The sequence below is a fragment of the Pinus tabuliformis genome, chromosome 1_2 (genome assembly GCF_031772625.1).
Source record: "Pinus tabuliformis cultivar Carrire ecotype Pingquan chromosome 1_2, CPIR1, whole genome shotgun sequence".
NCBI classification, from domain to species: domain Eukaryota; kingdom Viridiplantae; phylum Streptophyta; class Pinopsida; order Pinales; family Pinaceae; genus Pinus; species Pinus tabuliformis.
This window is the reverse complement of record NC_142298.1, coordinates 935,807,317-935,834,394: the sequence shown is the minus strand read 5'-3', so window position 1 is coordinate 935,834,394 and position 27,078 is coordinate 935,807,317.

Here is a 27,078-nt window from a genome sequence, read left to right as displayed (position 1 = left end):
ATGATCAGTGAGCAGAAAGTCAACAATGAACATGTATTCATTGAGAAGACAGTTGTGCTCAAAGCCTGGAAGAAGGTTCAAGAGAAGAATGAGTGCAACAAAGTAGTGGTAGCCGAAGAATGTAGAACTGTTCTAGAGCTGCATATTCCCGAAGAAGTGCCAGTGGAGGCCAAGATTAGGAAGTTTGCTGCAGGAGTGCGCGATGAAAGGATAGAGATTGCCAAGGTTCAGTTTGAGCTGAACCTTAGAATCATAGAGCTCGAGTTGAAGTGATCCGGACTTAAACATGAACGCAAAAAATTACAGAGATAACCATAAACATAGATATGCAGCGGAAATAATACTTCATTTCATTAATGTAAAATACTGAAATATGCTTACAAACAGTAATGGAAATAAACCAGCTAGGGCGATGGTAGCTTATCTCTGAGAAGAGATGTGGTGGCTATATGCCTTTGAACTGTGTTACAATGAGGCTCGAAGGCCTATTTATTGTTGAGAAACAATGGAAAACCCTTAACATTCCAAAACCTAACCCTAGAAGATGGAACACCAAACTATGGGCCCCGTTTGGGTAAATTGGTACATCAATTTCCCAGGGTCGTAACTTTGGCATACGATCTTCGTTTGACGCGTACAATAGCTCATTAGAAAGATCTATCCGAGACGTTGCCTCCAAATTCCCAAAAAACGTCGTTTAGGGCGTCAAAATGGCTCCGTAAGTTTAGGACCCGAAAAACTGCGAAAAATAGTAAATTGTGCTACAATTTAGGAAACTGAAAAAGCTACAAGAGACAGTTGTGGGGGTCCAAATGGGGTAGGTGGGTGGCCACCAACATCCACTTGGATCATTCCTCCCCCCTTAGGAAGCAATGGTCCCCATTGCGTTGAGTTCCTCCCTGAGATGAGGAAGCTTTTGCTGAGCTGGGTCTCTGGTGCGCTGTTCTGCAATCTCTGATGTGTCCAGAAATGGTGGGAAGCATGGTCGACGATGGTCCACATTGAACACTCAGTGCAAGTGAAGGAATGGAAGAATTTTGTGCTTCAAAGCATTGTTGACCATAACCTTGGTACTGGTGTAAGGACCATGTCGGAGTGGTCTGAGTTTTTGATGGGTTCTGGTAAGGCGTTCTCTCTGCAGATGTAACCAAACCTTGTCGCCCACCTGAAACTTGTGTGGTGCCCCTGTGGGTGAGGAGAAGTTGTTCCTGTGTTCTATCATGACCGGATCCCTTTGCTGTTGCTGCTGCTGCTTGGAGGAACCCTTCATGGGGGTCATGGATGTGGTGATGATCTTCCCCTTACTTTGGGAGTGAACCAAACAGATGAATTTCCTGGTCTGGGAGATGAGCTTGCTACCTTTCTTAGAAGTGATCAAAGAGGTGGCGGTAGGTGGGGCTACCTTCGGTATCCTGTATAATGAATCACCCAAATAAATGATGACAGCGTGAGGCCTTGACTCATACATAGCATGTCGCTTCCACAAGTATGGCTGGCCTAATAGTACATCACAAACATCCAGAGGTGTAACATCATACAATACCTCGTCTGTGAAGGGCTTGATGCTGTAGGGAAGGCGACACTGCTGGCGAACTTTGAGATCTCGTCCTTCATGAAGCCACCCGATACTGTACGACTGCGAGTGTGGTGTAGTCAGTAGGCCCAACCACTTCACGACCTCTGCTGAAATGAGGTTCTTTTGGCTGCCACTGTCGACAATGAATTGTAGCGGTGAACCCTTCACCCACATCTGTGAGTGGAAAAGACGTTCCCCTTCCTCTGGATTTTCGGGCTCATTTTTCTGGATCTTGGCGGTGGCAACAATGGCGTTGGGATCCGCATCAATGATCTGCTTCCCTTTGCCATTCCCCTTGTCAGGTTCTAGCTCAGGATCGGAACATGCATCTGATTCGGAAGCCTTCAACTCGGCCACTAGCAATTGTTTGGTCCGACACTCACTTGTGTTATGAGTGGGACTCTTATGGAACTCACACCACTTTCCTGTGTCCTTCTTTTCCTTCGTGGTGTTGTTCTTTTCTTGCGGCCTCGAAGGGTTGTCTTGGGTCACCCCGCCTTGGCTTTGTCCTTTGGGCTTCGGATTTGCAGATCCAAAGTCTCGCTTCTTCTGTTTGAACTTTTGCTCAATTTTGATAGCGTATCGGTACGTCGTGCTCAGTGAGGAGATGTTCAGGAACTCCATCTCTTCCTAGATGTATCTATGTAGGCATCCACAATATTTGAGTACTAGATACATCTCATAATCTTTGATACCCAAATGTGTACGAAGGGTATGAAAAATGTTGGTGAACTCCGACACATCTTGGTCCTGCCCCTACTGCAGTGTGGTCCATCTTATGTATTTGTCCTCATAGCTTTTGACAGGGTAGTACTGCTCCTTGACAGCATCTCGGAATGAGTCCCAAGTGGGTGCGACTGAAAATAGTGAGCCGGTACTTTCATCCTTCTGTTCGCAATAGGTTTCCCACCAGTCCTTGACGTGGGGTGCTGCTTTGAGAAGAGCAAAAACAATCTTTTCCCGACTCGAAAATTCATGAACAGAAAAATAACCCTCTATCAGATTTAACCATTTATCTACGGCATCTACGTCTATTTGACCCTTGAATATGGGGATTTCAAAATTAACTTGTACCTTAAAGGGCATGGCATTTCCAGAGTAGCTGCTGGAAGCCGATGCGTCGCTTCTAGGTAGCCGCTAAAGGATCTGGGCCAAGTTGTCCATCATCGCGTTCCGTTGTCGCTCGAGGGCTTCTTCTAGCAAGATTTTGATAGGATCTCCTGCCCCCTCGTCTTTCTTCTCATCCGCCATGGGAGGTCGTCGAGATTTGTTAGGCTGGTCTCGCAAAGGTTCGACCAGTGCAAGCCCTAACTCCTTATATCCCGACCTCGTTGGGGACATGCAAAGAAAAACAGAGAAAAAGCAGACCGCTCTGATACCACTGATCCGGACTTAAACAGGAACGCAACAAATTACAGAGATAACCATAAACACAGATATGCAGCAGAAATAATACTTCATTTCATTAATGTAAAATACTGAAATATGCTTACAAATAGTAATGGAAATAAACCAGCTAGGGCGATGGTAGCTTATCTCTGAGAAGAGATGTGGTGGCTACATGCCTTTGAACTGTGTTACAATGAGGCTCGAAGGCCTATTTATTGTTGAGAAACAATGGAAAACCCTTAACATTCCAAAACCTAACCCTAGAAGATGAAACGCCAAACTATGGGCCCCGATTGGGTAAATTGGTACATCAATTTCCCGGGGTCGTAACTTTGGCATACGATCTCCATTTGATGCGTACGATAGCTCATTAGAAAGATCTATCCGAGAAATATCACTTTGGGAAGGGCAACATCAGTCCATGGACCCATGTTGCCCCCAGATTTCCCAAAAAACGTCTTTTAGGGCCTCAAAATGGCTCCGGAAGTTCAGGACCCGAAAAAACTGCTAAAAATAGTAAATTGTGCTACAATTTAGGAAACTGAAAAAGCTGAAAGAGACAGTTGTGGGGGTCCAAATGGGGTAGGTGGGTGGCCACTAACATCCACCTGGATCATGAAGTCACAACCTTCAAATCCACCAAAGGTCAGAGAATAGCGTTAGGCATTTGTAAAGGATGCAATAGCGATAGTGGATGCTGCAATGGCGGATTGCACCGCGCTCTTTGAATAGTCAATGGAGGTCGTTACGACTCTACAGGAGGATCCTAACCTGTAGAGGTTGAACATAGAGACCAGGGAATTGTAGCAACAGTATGATGAAGCAAGAGCAACAACACGCACCATCGCTATCTCACAACGACTGGCTAAGCTGCATGAGGCAAAGAAGTTGCTCCAACAGGTGGAGGCAATGCAACAAAAAGAGGCAGTCCTCAAGGCCAGATTGGGGCCTTGGTTGGATGAGGCATATGTTATATTTGCCGCCATTGAAGAGAATCTATCAAGCCTACATAGGACACAGCAGAAGGTCAAAGAAGATAGTGCAGGACTAGCGACCGAGTAGCTGGTTGAGCAGCTCAAGCAGGCAACCACGCAGAGTGTGGCTGAGGTAGCAATGGCACAAGCCAAGTTGGGAGGTCTCTGCACTAAGTAGAGTGACTCAGGGGTGAGTCACGATATTTGTGTTGGGGGCTTATTGGGACAGGGTCCCCTGTGGTCAATCTTGGGGCAAAAGCCCAAATTTTTGTTATGTAAAGTGTAAAGTCTCCGCAAGTTATGATCGCGGAGCGTGTAGATAGTAAGTGTCATAAAGGGATTTTCCTTTCTTTTATGTAAGTTGTTTCGACTTGTATAGACCTACCCATGGTATGTGTGCCATGGGATTGTATAAAAAGGAGAGTCTTAGAGAGTCTAAGTAAAGTCAGAAGTGAAGAATGAATATAATCGATTATTAGAGTTGAAGAGCGAAGAGTCTTAGAGTAGAAGAGAGGCTATGTAGCTATGTGCACAGAGGCCTAGAGTAGGGTCTGCAGCTGAGTGCGCGGACCCCTACAGCTAAGTGCGCTAGGTAGTCTTGAGTCTATAAGAAAATTTGAAACATCAATAAAGAGATTATTCTGGAAATATTTGTGTTTTGCCCATTTACTTCTATTATAAATCAATGCGTTTATGTTATGATGAATATTGGGTTTATGATTTAATACTGTGTTAATGCATGATTCTTCATGGTTTCCATTGTCATATGAACGCAAGTAATAATATCTATTTACACGAAGAATATCTTAATGCATATCAGACACTTAAGACGATCTGGGTAATAACAACCTTAAGAGTGATTACAGAGGTGCCTAAGTGGTTGATTCACCTGTTTAGGGTCCGTGAAAGGCAGTCATAGACCTTCGCAAAGGTCTAGAGCCTGGTAAGAGGATGTTATATCGAAAAGCCTCAACGGCTTATCGATCTATGCGAAGGCATGTTTAGGGCATAAAACGACATCGTAATCATATCTAGGTGAGGAAACGTGGTTCCAGCATCCCTCCATACTGCTTCGGGTGAGACATCAGTCTGCATTCTACGGATTGAGGTCGAAAGGGCCAGTAGTGTAGGGATTTGTTTGGCAAACTTAACTCTGAACCTAGGTCAGGAGCCACTAAACCAACACGCTCCCTTGATATGGACAAGGGTGCATCTAGGAGGCTCTAGACACTCTCACAACAAGGGTATGCATGCGTCTGGGGACTTTTATCCTCAGACCTGTGTCTGAAACTCTACGATTTGTGCCACTTTTTTAGGCCTAGAGCCCAATTCACTGCCCAGAACTCAACGAAATATTCATAAATGAATTTACACTATAGAACAATGATACATTTTCAAAAACATTGACAAGGACTAGACTGGACCTTTACTAGCCATGACAGGCATTTTGTCAAACATGTCACAAATATGTAATCTATAGGTTTAAACAACATATCTAAACATAGGGGTCTCATACTTATCTGAAAATCGCTAAGAATCATTGTTACCTTATATCATTAGCTACATTATCATCTATTAGGTCATAGATACATTGTTAATTCATTCACAAATCAAAACATGAGAGTATTCATACATCATCATTATCATAATACTTATTCATAACCAACATAATAACAAAAAATATACCAAGGATACATTAGCTATAGAATCAACATATAAAACAATAAATTTACACATAAGATACCAAGGAAAGAAACTCTTATTAATGAATTCTAAAGCCAACCCAGTATGGGACTACCACGTTCCACCCAACCATAGATTGGCTGAGCCAAATATCTCTTCATCAAATCACCCTAATGAAATATTCCAAGCATGAATGTGGACTCAAACCAAAAGAAACAACCACGGAATCCCGAGGCTAAATCACCTCACCCTCATCAATAGAAATCAAGCTTTATCATAATCCACATCGTATCACTAGACCAAAACAATAGAAATGTAATAACAGGATTTACCATGATCTCCACCAGATCACTAAGCCAAAACAAACATGGATGCCACTACATTTCTCCACCTACATTTGTAGGAATTTTCATGTCTCCTAGTCTCTTAGGCTTTACCGCAATCCACAGTCTGATCCAGGGATGATTAGGCCCTAAACCGAGACTTCTCCCTCTAGGATTTACTGTATATCCTGCCATTCACTGGTAATGATTCCTAGGCCTAATCAATGGAAACCACCTCTAGTATTTATCGTATATCCCTCCATTAACCATTCAAGGGTTATTAGGCCCACCAAGTCACACAATACCTGGCTTTACTGCAACCCAAATTCTAGTTCAAGGGTCACTAGGCCAGTGGCTTTACCGAAATCCATAGTTTGGTTCAGGGATCACTAGGCCATGTGTTCTTTCTTTCGGAGGTCCACCTCACTCAGCTTCGAATCCATCCGAAAATATATCTCAACCAAAACATGAGAACCCCATCACGCCATGGCTATTTGTAACAACCCTAGTGAAAATCTCATGTAATAAAAGTTAATAAAGGCAAAATAAGACCACGAGTAAGGGACATGTATTCCAAGCTGAATGTTGGGTAGGACATATTGGTGTGATTGTTCATTTCAGTTTATTATGGCTAAGAAAATTGGCAAAGGCAAAGACTAAGGCTAAGGAATTAATGAGGCAAAAAGACATTTTTGGCACATTTATTTATGAAAATAAAAGAAATTAGGATAAAAGTAAGGTGAAAGGTCACAGGTGGCATGTGAGGAGGAAAATGAAGAAAATAGAGGCCTTGTTGATAAAAAGGCTTCTGAGGATCAGTGGGGAATCTCTTGGTTAGTGTAAGCTCTTGACTCAAGATTTTGCTCAATTTTTAGAGAAAGGAAGGGAAAAGAAAGGAAAGGAAAGTAAGGAGCAAGCAAGGAAAAGCAAGCTCAAGCAACTTCAGCAAGAATACTTGTAGGTAACATATTGCATGTGTGATTTCCTAGATGGTTTTGACATGCATGGCTTTTCATGTTGGTATATGGTTCTGTTGTTGTTAGTGGCATGGTTTTGTCAGGTTATGACAGTGGTTTTCAGCCTAGCCTTGCATTTTTCTGGATTCCTTGGTGTTTGGGATGTTTATTTCGTTTTTGAGCTGGTTTTTTGGATGGATTTCAAAATCCAAGGCAGAGGTGGTCTCAAGGTTCATTCCCAAAGGCCTAGGAATCCCTTGACCGGTTTTAGCAGGATGCATGGTAAAGCCTGGGGGAGGAATCTCGGTTTAGGGCCTAGTGATTTGGGTTTGGATTGCGGTAAAACCTGAGAGACAAGGAGATGAAAAATTCCTCAAGGATAGCGATGGATTTCGGATGGCATTCCAAGTTTGCTTCGATTGTGATCGGAGCACCAGTTTTGGTGTGATCATGGTTTGATGAGGGTGGAGGTGGTTTAACCCCTGGATTCCCTTGTTTTTTTTTTATTAGTTTTTCTATGAGATCCCACATGGGTGACTGGCTGAAAGAAGGATTTGGTTCAGCCATGTCTACAGTTGGGTTGTACGTGGAAGTCCTAAACCTGGTTGGATTTCCCTACGATTGATGAAAGCTAACTTCTCTTACTTTTTCACTTGTTTATATGTGGATTTCATGGTTGTCATATCTCTGATATTTACATGGTTTAATGTTGGTTATAAGTATGATTATATGACTCATTCATGTCATGGTTATTTCATGTATTTACTTGTAATTTTTAAAATGATGTATGCAAGACCTAATTGATGTTATAACAGTTCAATCAAGAATGTGGTGATCCTTATTGTTATGTTTCATAAGTGTTTTCAGTCATTTATTAAACGTCTTGTATCCTATACTTGTAGGTTTCATTGATTCCAAGTGTTTGAAAAAATGTCAGTCCTAGTTGGGGATGCTTAGGCCTACTCTTGAGGTTGATTTTCTATTTGTTAGTATTTTCATCATGTATTTGATGGATTCTAGGAGTTGTAACAAGTTCTGGGTAGTGGCTGAAATTTTGGACTAAAAACTGTTCCTTGAATTCCACGGACGCTGGCACAGATCTGCTGGGAAAAGTCCCTATACACTGCCACACAGTCCTGTGAGAGTGACTGGAGGTCTCTAGATGTTGGAATGGTTATAGCGTGAGAGAAACCAGAAATTGAGGCATAAAACATTAGTGGGACCCAGGAACATGATGTATAAGTGGCTAACATGTCTCCTAAGGGTGTTTCTGATGTCGGAGGTTTGGTTGATGTTTTTTGTTGATTTCATTTCCTAAGGTCACCAAGGAGATTGAATCCCTTATAGTGGCATCTCTTGACGCTTCTTTACCCGAGTTGGCTAGTTAATTGGGTAGATGTGGGAGGAGGGGGTGTTACACTATTCATAAATGACAAGGCTAGGCTAAAAACATTGTCACACCTGGTGAAACCATGCCATAATAGCAAACAGCCACATGCAATATCATGCATGCCAAATCTAGCAAGGAAAACACACATGCAAATTGATACCTACAAAGAATCTTACTATAGATGATTGATCCTACTCTTCCTTACTTTCTCCTTCCTTCATCTTTCTTTCTTTGACTTTCTTTATCCAATGCCAAAGTGCTCCAAGAAAACTTTGTGTCCAAGAGTGAGAGATAGAGAAATAACAATGAGAGAGCTCCAAAACTGAACTGAAAAAAGGTTACACTAACCAATCCTACCCACTGATCCTCGGAAGCCTTTTTATCAATGAGTTCTTTATTTTCTTCATTTTCCATTATTTTCCTTCATTTTCCTCCTCACATGCAACCTGTGACCTTTCACCTTCCTTTTCTCCTAATTTCCTTTATTTTCATAGATAAATGTGCCAAAAATGCCATTTTTTCTTTCTAAATATTTTCCATTTTGTTTGCCAATTTCCTTTAGCCATAATAACCGAAGTGAACACCCACTAGGATGTTTTTCCCACCATTCATCTTGGAATATGTGTCCCATGACTGTGGTATTATATATTTTTACATGGATTTTTAACTAGGGTTGTTACATGAAATATAATGAAATCTGGTGAATCCATATAGACTCATATCATTGTAAGTATATATCATATGACAATCCTTCTTATGCTTGATCATTAGAGGCCCACTACTTGTCAGGAATATATCATCAATATATAAAATCAAAATCAAAGTCATACCTTGTACCAATTTTCTTTTTAAGATATCAAACATCATTAGGTAATTGTCAATATGGGCATAGGCTTGGGGTGCTTGCTTCAAACTGCTAATGGGAGACCTCTTGTCCTGTACATCAAACCTTTCAGATGGTTCAACATATACTTCATTTTTGTACCTTTCAAACCTTACATCTACTTCATGCTTCTTCATCCATCTTTAAATTGCATTTTGTGATCTCGAAACAATATCACAAACATCCTTCTTCATAATCGATTCTTTAGCGATAGAATCTTTCCAAACTTGTTCTCTCATTGCTTCATTATCCTGTTCAAAATTATCACTAGACTTTATCTTGATAGAGGGGACTGATCCCCTCGACTTCATTTCATTTTGGTGTCGTATCTCACTTAGATTGTAGTCGTGGATTTTTTCCAAAAGAGGTCTTCCAATGACTCTATATATTCTTCCCACTCTAGATCCCAAAGTAAAGGCATCTTTCATATAGGATCCCTTCATCCAGGAGAGGACCTTTCCATTATTATCATTCCTTTATCTTACAAGGTAGAAATAGATATCAAGTTCGTATTTAATTCCAAAACATACATTACTTCATGAAGAATAATTGATCTTCCATAGTTTAAATCAGATATGTCAGTACCAAAGCCTATCACTTAATATGTACAGTTGTCCCCAAGAATAATATTCAATCTAGTCTCCCTCTAAACGATATTTGAGAGAAATTCCTTATGCCCATTGAGGTTTCTAGAAGCCCCACTATCAAGCAGCCAACTATTGTATGAATCTAGAGGAGAAGAGCTAGAGAGGGTTGAAATAAGAATGAATTTAGATTGGCTAGTAGCAATGTTACTTTCATACCTGGAGTTTCTTGACTTATTCGGAGGATGAGGACTTTCTTCACGATCATATGGAGTATCTCTTCTTCTTTGATCATATTTATCTCTTCTATCATCTCATCTTCTTTTATCATCACTCCTTCATTGATCATCACTTCTTGTTTTATCATCATACCTGTTGTTGTAGTAGCTTTGATCGAATCTTGGAGTATCACTCTATTTCAGACAGTGTCAGGCATACTGATCACACTTGTGACAATTGAAACATTTAATATCCCTTAATATTATATAAGAGTCCCTTGAATTAGGAGAGGACCTTTTTGAATCAGATGTTCTTGCTTTTCCCCTTTTCTTCTTATCTTGAGTAGCAATTGTAGCAAGCGCTTCTTCTCCATGCTTCTAAATTCTCCCTCTTGAAATCATCATGGATTCTTCTTGAGTGAGTTTTCCAACAAGTTCATAAAATGATGGAAAAATTTTGTTATTGCTTGTGGTAGTAATAAAGGTTTCCCAAACAGGAGGGATACCACTAAGAGTCACAATCTCCAATTCCCTGACAGACATAGTTTCTGCAATTCTTTGCAATTGATTTTTAAGATGAGAGGTCCTCATGATATAGGATTATACATTCTCTCCTTTATTCACTTTCATTCCTTTTAGTTGATATTTCAAGGTGATGATTTCATTCAAATTTTTGACTTCATACATGCCAACCAAATTAGCATACATATCCTTAGAATCATTCAAATTCCCAACATAAGCAAGTAAATGATCTTCTAAACCATCAACAATAATTTCTTTTTCTTTTAACTCAACTTTATTGTGCTTGTTCTTGGAATTAGTGGAAGAATTCATTGGAGGCTCAGGTAGTTTTCACTGAATGAATTCCAAAACATCATTGTTATCAACTATGATCTCCAACCTAATCTTCCATGCAGTAAAGTTAGATGAATCACCCAACTTCTCGTGTTCCTTTAAGAATGAGGAATACATCTTGACTTGATTAAATAGGCTCCTTAAAATTTCCAAATATGATTTCTTCAACTATTGTCTCCTTGTGGCTTGTCCTTCACCTCGACTCTAATACCATGTTAATTTTCACACTGCCCTATGTTGTGTCAATTACTTTATCCTAATTCAATTACTCAATTAGAAATATTTCATCAATAATTAGTATTTCCAATATTTCCAATAAAATATAATTTAAGATATAACGATAAATACAATGACAAAGGAGACAATCAACACATCAACAAGAGACACCACATTTGGTCAAAGGCTAGGGAAAACCCACTATGGAAAAAACCCTTTGTAATTCTTATTTTATTAGATTGTCATAAAAAATTTAGCAAAGAGTACAATGAACCCAATACAAAATCATTCAACAAAGATAACCCAACAACATTTAGAAATATGTTCTCAGCATCAACCCAAATCAAAGTCAATTTTTCCTATCTTTGGTCAACTATGGTCAACTATGGTCAGCTATCAAATTTTAGTCGTAAATTGCAACTGCACGAAGGAGGAATTGTGCATGCAGTTGAGACCTTCCAACCACTCCCTTGAGCCTATTAGGAAACTATTATAGCCATAAAATTCCTTTCACAAGCATGTGGTTGGAAACCAAAAACCCTCAAGCATGTGCGAGTTTTGGACCCTGTATTTTTGGACCTATGCAAACTTCTTTCCTTGACCCAACCTCAGACCTATATTGTGAACCAATCAATGAAGAAGAGAAGAAGATTATGCTTGGTGGTGTCCAAATGAGCTTGATGTCACTTGTATTTATAGGCTTCCAAGGGTGTCCATTTTCTTGTTAGGGTCGACCAGTCCATATGAGCACTTGTGGAGTTTTCTTCAAAATCTCACTTTCCCTTGTCCAAATTGAGTGCTTCAATTTTTAAAAATGGTCCTCTCGAAAAGAGGAATCTCGTCACATGGTTGGAAATTGTGACTAAGATACCAAAAATTAAGAGGTGAATACTAACCCCTTGATATCTCAAGATGATCTTGAATCTAATCTATTTGAAAGTATGATTTCTGTAAGGGATATCTTTCAAACTCTACCATCCATGTCTCATGATTCCTTGTTTCATGATCCACTTAATCAACCTACTTCAACTCTTAATGATGTTTGATCGGTTTTTCAAAGAAGTGAGAATATAGAAGGCATTTTCATTCCACATGTAGAAGAGAAAAGCAATGATGACAAGCTTCCATTTCTAGCTAATCACAAATCTTGCAATCTTAATAACATGTCAAATTATTTCAAACCCTTCATTCAAGTTGATACTTTGGACAACCATCACCATGACATCCCTTTTTCCATTAACACATGTGGTGATGGATATCTAAGTACATCGACTAATATCTTTTCCTCTTTTGAAGATTTAGATTTACGAGGTATTGATTTAGAATATGCTTCTCATAGATTGCAATATTGATTTATGGGATGGGATACTCTTTCAATTTAGAATGATTTTGAAATTTCTTCAATTCATGTATCTTCAGATATCAAATTCAGGAAATAATTTGTCAGGATTTTGAAGTAAATTAAGGTCAATCTAAATATCATAGTGATATGCCTTTATTTTATCATTATTTTGATGAAGATTATGATGATTCAATTAATCTTCAAATTGAATCAGTTACAACTGACATCTCTCCTCTCTCCTCTTTCCATATTTCCTCACCTTTGACACACTAGTCATTGTACCCATATATGTTAGATAAGTTTATTATACCAACAAATTCTCTAAATTATCTATATCCTTATCTGGTTGGTTGTGATTGCAACTAGGTATAGGATGGTGTGATCCTACAACCAAAAGATGAAAGGGTTGAATCCATTGAGTGTGATTTGCTTAATTAAAAATATTTCATATCCCAAGAGGAATATGTTCTAACTCTAAGATTCTAGGGAGTTTTCGGATTGATGTATCTCAATTCTCTATTCGTCAAGAATATGATATTCAATATTAAGTCTGATCAAACCAGTGGCATTAATAGTGTTTTCATTTATACATTTGGCGATATTGGTGCATATCTACCTGTTTATTTTTTGAAGCAACACAAATTTGATGATCCACCATCAAAAAATTCAGTGACTTGTCAAGAAGTTAAGGAACTTCATCCCCTGTTGGTGGTTATGTCAAGTTCTCACAATCCCATTGAGATATATGAACTAATTTGGATCCATATTCTCTCACATAATTCTTTCCTTAACATTCATCCAAAGGGAGTGAGCCCATTCTTGAAGGACTTTCAATGTTTTCAAGTTAATTCTCTTAATCTTCAAGATAGGGCCTTAAATCAAATAAAAGATTCATGCTTGGTTAATCTCTCTTAATCATTTGAATCCATTGTATCACATTCAAGATTAGAGAGTGTATCTTACACGGATGTAAACAACTTCAAAGAATTTCATTCCGATTATGAAGACAAAGGGTATCTTTGGCTGGAATATTTCTCCCTATCAAACTATTCCGAGATTGATCACCTTCTCATTCCCCTTGTGTATGCTATGAAGTTAATCTTCTTTTTGGAACAATCTATCCTCTTGAATGATAGAAAATTCTTGGGTCATTATGTGAATCAAAACCCTTGTGTTGATACTATAAGATTTCATATTGCTGATTTTTCATGTGATAAAATATTAAGGGAACCGATAGAAAAAAACCTTATATGTTAATCGACCAATATGATCTTAACACCAATTTTTATAATTGTCTTTCAATTTATCACCTTCCCATCAATGTGGATGATGATATTTGTTTTACATTGGTTGATCTTGTCAGGTCTATTGATTTCTATGATTGATCATTTCACTATTCAGATGCTTATTGGATAGTTGAGGCACTTGAGCGTGATTTGATGGTTATGTTAGGTTCTCACCATCTTAACAAGGCTTCTATAAAATATCACGTTGGATTCCCCTTATAAGATTCTCTTTGTGATTCAAATGCGCTAATCACAAATTCATTTTCTCATGAGTCTTAAGGGTTTCAAAATGTTTGTTTCGAATATTGAGATCCAATTGCTAAATGGTTAGAAAATCTTACCAAACAATATATGTTGCAAATAATAAGTTTCGATCTTTCTTGATGTTTGCAAAAACTGAAAATAAGAATAATTGTACACTCACGAGAAACCTTAAAGGTTTGTATGAACATCATTTCAATCAAGAAGGAAAATATAAAGATTGGTTAAAGTTTGTTATTATGGCACACATATTTTTTAATAAGAAATACCTTCAATTCATTTTGTAAGGTTTTCAAATTGTTATCTTTTCTCTTGCACATTGCTTTATTTTCTTGTTAATTTATCACATCTTTGTTTTTGCAGGTTAGGAGAAGTTATTGTGGCTACATTTGAAATTTCACTTCACTTATCCCTAACCTTATAGCCCATTAGGTTAGGAGTAGGATCCATTGCATTTAGTTTCCCTTACATTGCATCTACCCTCCATCTTGCTCTATGTTAGTCTTTCCATGATTTTCTTATTTTTGTTTTTCACATTCTACTTTAATTTTAGTCCTCCTTTTGCTTTGTCCTTTTGGTTTTGTTCCCATGTTTTATCATGTCTTTTATATTATGTTTTGTTTAATAAGACTTTGCATGAAAAATGCTCATGTTTGGCTCAAAACACAATGTGGAAAATGTTGAAAAGGGAAATGTGACGACGAGCAACTCGTGTCTAATCTGCGACCCTCTTCTCTATTTGAGTTTATATATATTTTAAATTTGATGATGTCTAAATAGAAAATATTATTTGTTCTGGGAGGAAAGCCTTTGGTCAAACTATGAAGCTCATATCTTTATTATAAATCTCATTCTGGCTGAACCTTGTAATGAATGGTGTTTCAATATGTCGACTCAACCGAGTAGAGAAGGGAAAGGAGAAAACTTTAAAATGAGCATAGTAAGTTCAGTGATGTTTCAAATCCCTTAAACAAGGAACAAAATCTCCCACTTTTAATAAGTCGAGATCCCTCTTCCACCCGTGCTATAAATGGTCAATAAGTGCTTCAATCATATCTTTTAGAAAATAAAATAAAGGGTGAAGAAGAGAAAGACTTCTTGCACAGAGAGGCGAAGAAAGCAGCGTTGTCGGGGTACTGTGCAAGATTACTGGCATCGAATCGATGCTTTTTTTCCTTGAGGTGACACCACCGGAGTACTGTTTAGGCTCACTAGCAGCGGAGAAAAATTGGGGAATGTTCTTAAAAATCTCGATATACTTATTATCCTTTTCCTGTATCAAACGTTGAGGTATGACTAGTTTTATGTTGATGTGTTTTAAGTTGAGAAAAGAATAGATGAGACTATATCTTAAACTAAGATAAGTAGTAAAGTAGAGGTATTCTATATGGAAAATCAATACCTCTTGAAATATTGAAGCCTTGCACTTAAGGATTAAACCTAAACATAGAAGCTAAAGTTCTTCCAGTGTGTCGCCAAGTGTTTTCGCTTCGACAAACACCCTCCAAAATTGTGCTTACACTTCAATATTGGAGCCTACTGAGGATATTGTGATCCATCATTCCATGGTCACTTCATGATCACCTATAATTTTTCAATGTATTAAGTCTTCTTCTAAGTGTCAAATTCACTTTCCCACACATGTTTTATATTTGATGAATTCACAAACACACATCTTTCTATGCAAGATTAGATAAGCATTACATAACTCTTGAAGGTAAGGCTTGCACAATTACTAGTGATAGTGACTATGAAATCCATAAGCACAATGTACCATGCAACACATGTCGACAGTTAGTACACACTCTCCATTGACAATCCCTCTCACTTTGATTGCAATTGTTCATCTATTTCAATGAGTTTTCTCAATTATCGCTCTAGCGCACCTTTTCTTTCTCAAGTATCGCTTTTATGTTCCCAAATATCATTTTTTCTTGCATTGACCTTAATAAGTATCATTTTCATGTTGTATTTGTTATGGAATGTGTCACTTTCACTTTATTTAAGCCTTTTCAAGTGTCATTATCACGTTTATCTTACGTTCACAAGGGTTGTCTTGTTGTTAGGGAAATGTCGAATCTAGTCAAAGGGAGTCACTTGTACATTATTCAAGGGTAGTCCTAATGCATTCTCTAGCACTATTGTGTTATATCCATCACACATAAATGAATTAGATACATACCCAAGTCTTGAGCATGGTTTCACTAGTATCGTCACTTGTGTCACAAAGTGTATCTTAAGTGTTGAACTTGGAGGAAAGCATTGTACTGTTGTCATTTCAAAAATAACATGTTGATTATGGGTGGCAAATTCTTCCATGTCGAGTGTTTGATCATCTATAAGTGCGTGATCATGTTCAATTCATGTTCTAGTTCAATCTCTCACCTCTTGGATCCCACACTTAGTCATTTTTCTGCAATTGATCCTTGTTTAGTCAACTTCCTCCCAAAATGTCTTTCTGAACTGTGCAGTCTCAGACCTTAGTCAACCTGTCCTACCTCATAGAGCTATGTAATGCATATTCACTACCTCTAAGGACTGCACATTAGCAGTCGCAGTGCTCAAGTATTGGCTCCTTCTCCTTAGAACTGCACAATTATGCACCCTAGTCAGTCTCCTTTTGTGCATTGCATAATCCCATCCTGAATTCTTCCTCCCTGGATCCTTGAACTCTGAAACTACACAATCCAGCTACCCAATATCCCTCTAGAACTGTGCATTGTGCAGTTACAGTGGGAAATCTTGCCTCACTGTGACCCTCAACTGCACAATCTTGCTTCTCAGACCTCCATAATTGTGCATTGCACAGTTGCAGTCATCATTCCTTCATCCATGTCCTCTACAACTACGCATTTCACAATCCATGAGCCTTCATCCTTGTTTAGTACCGAGTTCTAGGTCGATTTATGGATTTCACGAAGAGAGTTAGACTAAGAGATTTCAAACTGATGCCATCTTGTCATGAGTAGATTTCACTTGTAGGTACTATATACTAACATGATAAGATGATTTCTCATAAAGGAGGAGAAGAAGATTATGTTATAAGACACTTGGGAATATATGAAGACAAGATGATCAATGAACATAAAGATGAAGGGACACTAGATTATGATATAATATTAAAGTTCATCACATAAGGACTACATATCAATTAACCTCTTGGAGGATTAATATGAAATACATGCAAGATCCATCATAACGCAATTAAAGTCACAGCAACAAAAAGAGAAGCTAGGCTTGGACATATCACCATGAAGAACTGAGTCATCTTTTGTTAATTCATGGCTTGTACAAGTGTCATCACAGTGTCATATGTGTTAATGAGTCTTCCCACATGATGTGGAATGTAATTATGTATTTCAAAAGATGACAAAAACATAGTGTATGGAATTTCAAGAGTCATATGTGGAATATGTAAGTCACATGTGGACAAATGAGTCATATAGAAACTCAAAGGTCATGTAAGAATTTGAAAATTCATAGTAGAAGCTTAAGAGTCATGAGAGAGGTAAAGAGTCACATGGGAGGTGGAGATTCACCTCAATAGTTATAAATACACCCTCATATCTCAAGAAAAAGGGCTTTTGGAGTTATAGACTTTGGAGATCTAGCCTTGGCTTCTCTAGCTTTTCATATGAGAGAAGATCATCCTTTGGAGAAGTATCTGAGCTAGTGTCTCACCATTGTAACTGTGTACTTGGGTCTTTCACCTAATAATCAAAAGCTCGCTAAGCCAACACATTTTCATGCTTGTATCATGAATATTGTAAGAATATTCTTTAGATGTTTTTGGTATATATTATGTTCATCTGTACTAAGGAAATTGAACTATTTCATTAGCTTTGGTACTTACCTTGTTGAATGTGTGTTGTATTTTCTTTAATGATTGTTGTATCTATGTGAACTATTTTACTATATAGCTGAAAAACCTTTCCTTTCTCTCATGTGCCTCTCCTAGGATAGTACTATTACTTTCTTACTAGGGACTCACTCTCGTCTCCCCGTTCATGAAAATCTTCTTTTACGCATTACAATTTGTGTTTCAAATTGTAAATTTATTTGTTGATTTTAAAGAATTTGTCTATAATATCTTATGTTATTTATTGGAGCCAAGAAAAACCTCAAGTTTATGGTAGCCAGTTTGATACTCTAGATGGGGCTCCTACTCCAAATGGCGTGAGATTTAATAATAACTTCACATTAGGGAGACCCCCTTGGTTGAGGTATTTCTAGCATCGTCAACAAGGCTTCAAACTACAGAAGGTTTCTACCTCAATTTATTCTACAAGATATTCCTTGGAATCTCCTACTTCCACTTACATGCTCCAACCTATTCTTTTTCAGGCCACCACCTGAAAGGAGGCTACTACCCCCTACTCAAATTATAAATGAATGTTACTAGTTACATGTTCACTTTTATCTGCTCTTAACTCAGATTTTGTCCTTTATTTTCCTGCTTCTCTTCTCTATTATTATTTCTCTGTTTGTCTCTGCTTCTATTACTTCTCTTCTATCCTTCTTCCCCGACTTACTTATGATCTTTCTCTTTCTCTCATAAATCAATTCACTAAAAACAAATGAAAATGACACCTTTTATAAACTAGGCTTTCTGACTATTTTCATTCCATGCAAGAATTCAAATTAAAGAGTTATCACTTGGTCTTCATTTCCAAATATGACTCTTCATTTCCAAATCTAGAATACATTTCAAGACAAATGGATTTTTTAATATTAAAAAGAGCTTAAATAATATATGCGAACAACAATGCTTGCACTATATGGCTTAGAAATGTAAATTTATCACACATTATGTTATCACTCAGAAATTTCTTCTTGGCTGTGAAAGAGAAATGCCTAAGGTAAAATTTTCAAACCAAGCTTGTAGGTTGAAGTCTAGCACCTTCAATCCAAAGATGGCTCTCTCTGAAAAACTAATCACTAAGCTTAGTAATTTGTTGTGCCTTTAAACAATGGCTAGATCTTTAGTAGGGTTTCTGGATTTTGAGTGTGGTAGTTGGGTAGGGTGTAAGAAATATCAACTAATGGGAAATGGAGTCAAATCTGAGTTTTTATAAATATTATCAGTGACTGATAAAATTCTCCATGAAACAAATTCAAGGTAAATGATGTCTATCTGTGAATATTATCGTTGCAGTATGAAAGTGGAAAAAAGGATTAACAGTCTATCACATTTGAAGCATCTAATAATGGATAAATTTCAAATGTAACTTTAGAGGAAAATTATGAGTATTTAACTTTATGAAATGGAGCATCTAACAAAGGATGAGTTCCACAACATTTACTTTTAGTTTAAATACTTATAAATTTTACACATAAATGAAAAACTGAGAAGGGAATCAAATACACATGAGAAATGAGACAAACTTCAAAACATCATTGTCATGAATCTCTGGTATGAAAGAACCATGTACTTATGCACTTGATATAATTAATACTAAGAAAACATTAGAAAACATAGCAATATTTTCTTCTCCAAATCTTCAAATACCAACCCTTGGTCCTCCTTTTACATTTAATTTGTAGAAATACTACATAGGTTTCAGATCCACAATTTGTGGAAAGTATTAATTACAATAATCCTTAAGATCCAAAAGAAATGGATCTAGAAACATCTTCTTCCATGTTTAGTTTACTGTTTGAAATAATCAAGGAGGAGATAATATCTTATTCCCAAGTCGAATTGATAAAGTGGCCTTTTGTTCTTGACTTGGTATTTTTATAGGAAACAAAATTTTTAAAAATATGGAAAAATAGGCCTCAAAGATACATTGAAATATCTCAAACCATGACATATTTTAGAAACCTGAGGGAGGTTTTTTTTATTTGGTATTTTCCTTAAATAAACCTCTTTTGGGTTTCTAAAATTCATCTCCATATATTCAAAAAATTCTTTTTTCAAACAGTGACTAAAACAAGAAAAAACAGAATTACAAAATTGGGAAAATAAGCCTCAAAGATTCCTTTGTATTTTACAAACCATGATGGCTATGTAAAACTGAAATAGGATTTTTTAAATTAGCTCGTGATTAAAAAAAAAAAACCTCTTTTTGTTTTTAAAATTCATTTTCAACTGTTCAGAAAATGTGATTGAAGACGGTGACAAAAACAACGAAAAGCAAAGTGCTATCATTTCTCCTTCTTGTTGATTATTTGAGAAAAACCATAGGAACCTGATGTGCATTCCTACAATCCAAAAAAAATCTTGATGATATATGTAGTTTTCCTTGGATTATACTAACTCAACTATCAAAAGGATCAAACGAAGCCTAATGTAGTAACGTAATCAAAATTAGGGTTTTACTGCAAAATTAAATTCCTATGTTCTTGGTTCAAGACACTACTTCACAAAGAACACAAATTTGTTTATTCTTACATGGCTTCAGCAACTTGAGAAATCATTCTCAACTTGTCTTGGTTTCTCTTGATATTGTAACCATTTTACCTTTGTCTTGTATGTCTTTGTAGATTATTAGGGTTTCTTGTTCCTTTGCTCCTGCAAATTCTATTTTCCTCTTTTTTGTTGCTCTCTTCTTACCTTTGGAAGATTATGGATCTTCCTCTTCATCAATTATTAATCTTTCCTTCAACCTACAATTAACCTTTTCTTTAAGATCCGGGTTAACAAGATTTTCTTGGTTTGCTAGAAACAACCTTTTTACAAAGAACTGCAGTTTTATGATTTAGTTTTAAAACCTTCTCTAAGGCTTGGAAATCCTAGCAAATGTCACATCAAGTTTGAACACGGTTTAAACTTCTTGAAAAAATATTTAGGCACTTGAAATGATAGGAAAGGCAATTTAAAACTTTGTATATTCAAACTTTCTATAGGCACTACGAAAATATTCCGTAGCGTACTGCAAAATATTTTTGTAGTGCCAGCTATAGGAATTTGATAGGCTCTGATTTGCTGCAAAACTTATGGAAATATTAGATATAAATTAAATAAAATCTTTTGAAATATTTCTAAGATTTATTTCACCCTTCCATAAAAAAATTTAACATAGCTCAATACCTAACCCTTCATTGTTTCTAAATGAAGTTGTCAATTGATTATCAAAACATTTAGACTTCTAGGAAAGGTACAAACCTAGTGCTTATAACTCACTCTAATGAGGATATTGTTTCCCCAGGTGGCAGTAAAGAACACGCTGACCATGTTCTTGATCCATTACCTAATCCATTAGGAAACACCCAACTCTTTCCCAAAACCTATAATCGAATTCCTACTCTGAAACCGAAATCACTATACGCACTGAAAATTGCAATTACACACTACAAACTCAAAGCTAAATGTTGAAAATGAAGTTGAATACTGAAAAAACAAACTGAAAAAAATGCTTGTTCCAACAATCTTATTTCAAACTACTTCCTATTCTATCTTGTTGAGACCAACCGTTGAATTGTAATTATAGATTTCCAATGTAACCAACCAAGAAAATGACCATTTGATTGCTTTTTTCTTTCACTTACTTGAAAAAGAAAGAAAAAATATAAAAAGAGAAACTCAAACTGATATCTACATCTAATACATATGTTGACAAAATTAACAAATTTGAGTCTGCTTTCTAACTCCAAACATGCTGCAAAAGGATCCTCACAAGAATCAACATTGATATTATAGTTTTGCCAAATCTTGTCACTCTGATATGAAACTCCTCCATATACATTTTCTTTCTCGTACACCTCCATCTGATGGCTATCATAATGTTGCAAACAAAAATTTTATGGACAAGAGAATGTTGTTGATTGCAACACTAATTCTTGATCATTTTCATTTATTTTGGAGAAGGATTTTGTACATTCTTGAAAAACTACAAATGGAACAACCATGTCTTATAAAACAGGAGTGACTAAGGATGATTCTCACATGCTTCAACAAAAACATCATCTTGATTTTCTAAAAGTTTTGACTTTGTGTTTTCAAGAGATGTAATATCTTGAATGGTTTCTCCATTTTCCAAAGAGTTTAAAAGAATATGCTCTTCTTCCATGACTAAAACAGAAACTACTGATTGATTATCATTATCCCTCTCTTGGTCACTTAAAATATGAACCTCTTCATCATTTTCAAGGGAAGGAACATGAATTTCAAATGTAAGATCTTGATCTATTTCATTTTTGTCCAAGGAAGAAACTATTCTTTGATGTTGAGATGAACATTCATAAAGGGCCTCTATGATTTCATCATTCATACACTCTTCATCACCAAAAGAATTTTCAAGGTATTGAATGAAACCTTCACAAAATTCACAACAATCTTCGAACACCAAGAAGGAAGGATCAAATTCTCCATAATACTCAAAGAATGTTGTGTGGAAATATTTAAGAGAGTATAAGCTACCTGGTTTTAACCCTTCATACCATGATCTTTCTTTCCCTTCCAGGGTATCCATAAACATTTTCATTAAACAATCCTCATGAAACTTAATCTCGAGCTTATGTATATGTCTATGAAATATATGAAACTTAATCAAATGCACGACAACACCATCTTCCTCCTAATAATTGAACTTTAGGAGATATGTTTGCCAATCTATGCGAGGCAAACAATTTGGAAAACCAAGAACATGTAAGCATTTCATAGGAGCATACCTTATTAATTTGTAAGCCTCCATGGAAGTCATCTTTGTACTATGGAGTCGCCAATGTTGCTTTTGATTATGGATCTTTCTAAGAATGGAGTCGCCAGGTGAATGATGTACATCCTCTCTTTTATGTCTGATTTCTATTCACCATCAAAAATCAAATCTAAACAATATATTCCCCAGTATGGTCACAAATATGTTATCGCTCATAAATGTCCCCTTGACTGTGAAAGAGAAATTCCTAAGGTAACCTTTTCAAACCAATCTTGTAAATTGAAGGTTAGCCCCTTCAATCTAGAGAGGGCTCTCTCTGACAACCTAATCACTATCCTTAGTAACTGGTTGTGTCTTTAAACAATGGCTAGATCTTCAGTAGGGTTTTTAGCTTTTGAGTGTGGTGGTTGGGTAGGGTTTAAGGAATATCAACTATTGGGAAATGGAGTCAAATATGAGTGTTTATAAATATTATCAGTGACTAATAAAATGCTCCAGGAAATAGAGGAAAGGTAAATGATGTCTATCTATGAATATTATCGTTGCATTATGAAAGTGGAAAAAAGGATTAACAATCTATCACATTTGAAGAATCTAACAATGGATGAATTTCAAATGTAACTTTAAAGGAAAATTGTGAGTATTTAAATTTATGAAATGGAGCATCTAACAAAGGATGAGTTCCACAACATTTACTTTCATTTTAAATACTTATAATATTTACACATAAATGAACAACTAAGAAGGGAATCACATACACATGAGAAAAGAGACAAAATTCAAAACATCATCATCATGAATCTATGGTATGAAAGAACTTTGTACTTCTACACTTGATATAATTAATACTCAGAAAATATTACAAAATAGAGCAATAGTTTCTTCTCCAAAACTTGAAATACCAACCCTTGGTCCTCCTTTTACATTTAATTTATAGAAATACTACATAGCTTTCAAATCCATAATTTATGGAAAGTATTAATTATAATAATCCTTAAGATCCAAAAGAAATGGATATGAAAACCCCTTCATCCATATTTAGGTTAATTTTTGAAATAATAAAAGAGGGGATAATATCTGATCCCTATGTGGAATTGATGATGTGGCCTTTAATTGTTGACTTGGCATTTTTATAGGAAACAAAATTTCAAAAAATATGGAAAAATAGGCCTCAAAGACACATTTAAATCTCTCAAAAAATAATATATTTTAGAAACATGAGGGAGGTTTTGTTATTTGTTCCATTACCCTAAAACACCTCTTTTTCATTTTCCAAATTTCATCTCCATATATTCAGAATTGTTTTTTGAAAGCAGTGGCTAAAACAAGAAAAAATAGAATTACAAAATCTAGAAAAATAGGCCTTATTTTTAAAGCTATGATATATGGGTAAAATCTGAAAGAGGTTTGTCTAAATCGGCCTGTCAAAAAAACAAAATATTTTGTATTTTTAAAATTCCTTTTCAACTGTTCAACAATTGTGCTTGAAGATGGTGACTAAACCGGGGAAAATAGAGTGTTTCCATTTCTCCTTCTTGTTGACTATTTGACCAAAACCATATGAACCTAATGTGCATGCCTGCAATATGCAAAAAAAATTGATGATATATGCATTTGGCCCTGGATTATACTAACTCGACTCTCAAAAGTATCCAATGAAGCATGATGTAATAACTTAGTCAGAATTAGGGTTTTACAACAAAATTAAATTCCCTTGTTCTTGGATCAAGCAACTGCATCACCAAAAATGCAGATTTGTTTATTATTGCATGGCTTCAACAACTTGAGAAATCATGCTAGAATTTTCTTGTTTTTCTCTTGATCTTGTAACCCTTTTACCTCTTTCTTCTATTTTTTGCTCATTGTTAGGATTTCCTATTCCTTTACTTTTATAGATTCTATTTTCCTCTTTTTTGTGACTCTCTTCCCACCTTTGGAAGATTATGTATCTTCCTATTCATCGATTATTATTGTTCCTTTAGCCTAAGGTTAACCTTCACTTTAAAAGCTGGGTTAAGATGATTTTCTAGGTTTGTTGGAAACAACCTTTTTAGAAAAAACTACAGTTTTAGGGTTTAGTTTTAAAACCTTCTCTAAGGCTTGGAAATCCCACAAAATGTCACATCAAGCTTGAACACGGGTTAAACTTCTTGAAAAATGGTTTGGGTGCTTGAAATGATAGGAAATGAGGTTTAAAACATTTTATTTTCAAACTTTCTATAGTTGCTACGAAAATATTTCGTAGCATGCTACAAAATATTTTCATAGTGCAAGTTGTAGGAATTCGACAGGCTCCAATTTGCTACAAAAATTAGGGGACTATTACATATAACTTAAATAAACTATTTTGAAATATTTCTAAGTTTTATCTCACCCTTCCATAGATATTTTTTTAACATAGCTCAATATCTAAACCTTCATTGTTTCTGTTAGCGCTTGGAATTCACCTAGGCTGAGATAGACAAACTCTCAAGGCTACATCAAACCATTTCACCTCGTAGCTAGTCCTACGAGGTATGAGAAGGCTCTCTCGGGTCAGATTTGATAGATCTTATAATATAATTAGGCTGACCAATTAGGATCAAAGATATTAGGCTAGTAAATTGATAAAGGGGGGTTGATTTAAAGATTTTTGGTTTTTTGGTGGCAATTGGAGGGAGTGCAATTCAGGGTGCGGGGATTGAGCACAGTTTTTGCAGGGGGATCTTTGGGGCAAGGTAGGAACTTGTGCTGATGCCTTTGGCTTGGATGAGTGATCAGGGAAGAAAGAGAGGAGGTTAAAGAGGGCAAATAAGGACTTTGAATCCTCTTTAAACAGTGGAAAACATAGATATTGAACAGAATTAAAAGCTGAGCATGGCATGCATGAATTCAAACTTTATCACTTCATCTTATTCAATTAGCAGCAAAGAAAGAGAGATGTAACGCATAAACAAACTTACAGTAACAATTAGAAGACACACCATCAACACAATGATCCACAAGAATCCACAATGAAGTCTGCAAAACCCTAGCCTTCCTTTCCTTAAATTGCAGAAGTAGATGTACAATACACAATAATGCTTTCTCCCACAAGAGTCCAACCATCAAAATGAGAAAGAGAAGGCATAATATAGAAGGTCAAACCTCTTCCCCCACCTCTAGGGGTCGAGCTCAGCTTCCTAGGAGCTGTTACAACTAATTCTAAATCAGTCACTAGATAATAGGCCAGCACAACAACTTGCCTCTAAAAGTTAGGAAGCCTATCCATGCATTAAATATTAACTATTTACATCAAAGAAGCTTCTAGAAGAGTAAAGAAAGATAAAGCCTATCAAAGTGCCATGAAAATATTACATTCATCCATCATCTACAAGTAAAAATGGTCAACCATAGTCAAAACAGTGTTTTTTGACCGAAAATGGCAATTCTGGCAAATCTGGAAGTTCTGGTCGCGCCCCTGGAAGTTCTGGTTGCGCCCCTTTACAGCTGTTTTTGAGTGGGTTCCACTGGTCCAAATCAGGTGCAAGATGGCTCATTGGAAAGCTTGGCCTGTCTACTTTCCATCCCAAGTGGAATTTCTGAATTTGGTGTTGATTTGACCCCTCAAAAACCATTTCTCCCAAGGTCACTTTCTGCAACTCAAAAAGTGGGCAGAAAGTCATTTTTTAGGTGTATTTTGAGCTTTTGGAGGCTCAAAACTCAAAATCAGGCTTCTCCCAAGTATTGGTAATTTTTCTTTTTGAATTCCCTTTCCAAAAATGCCAAGTTTGCAAAATTCCAAGCAGCCCTTCAAACTGGTCTCACCCGGGGTGAGACCAGTTCTTGGGAAAAACCTGTAATTTTACCAAAAATTTTCAAAATGCTCAAAAATCTTCAAAATTTTCACATTTTGGTGCTGGATCAAGGCTGATCAGTACCATGATGAGTGAGGGAGGCTTCAGCCAAGATACGGAGCGGATTTGTCCTTTTCCTCCTCTTCCGGGCCTCCGATAGCTTTCTTTGGAGAATTTTCATTCTCGCCTTGCAAACATGTAATCTTGCCCAGTAGTGTGTCTTCATGTTCCGGAGCAGCTCTTTGTCAGGTTTGCTTTGTCTAACAGTCCCTCCAAGCGCCAATTTGCTCGGATGAGCAATAACTCTCTATCCTTGGGCAGTGGGTCCCCAGGCCTCCTGCGGTTGATGACTCGGTCGAATCGAATCCTCCATAACTCATCCAACTCCTTCTCGGTCTCCAGCTGTTTGTTTCGCTGCTCTAAATAAGTGATAGTCCACTGAGCCATCTCAAGCTTCCACTGCAACACAAGGTTCTCTTCCTCTCTCTGCCTAATGAGCTCATAGAAATCTGAAGAGGAAGGAGAATGAGCATCACGACCAGTGAAATCATCATGTGCCTCGCCAACTGCCTCATCCTCAACCATGGGCTGCTTGCCCTCTCGTACTGCCTGTGCCGATGAAGAAAGCGAGGCCCCTTCCACCTGGTGTGGAGATAACACTCGCTGCTCTGATGATGAAGACGAGACCCCTTCCACTGGCTGTAGAGAAAGTACTCGTCGGGCTGCT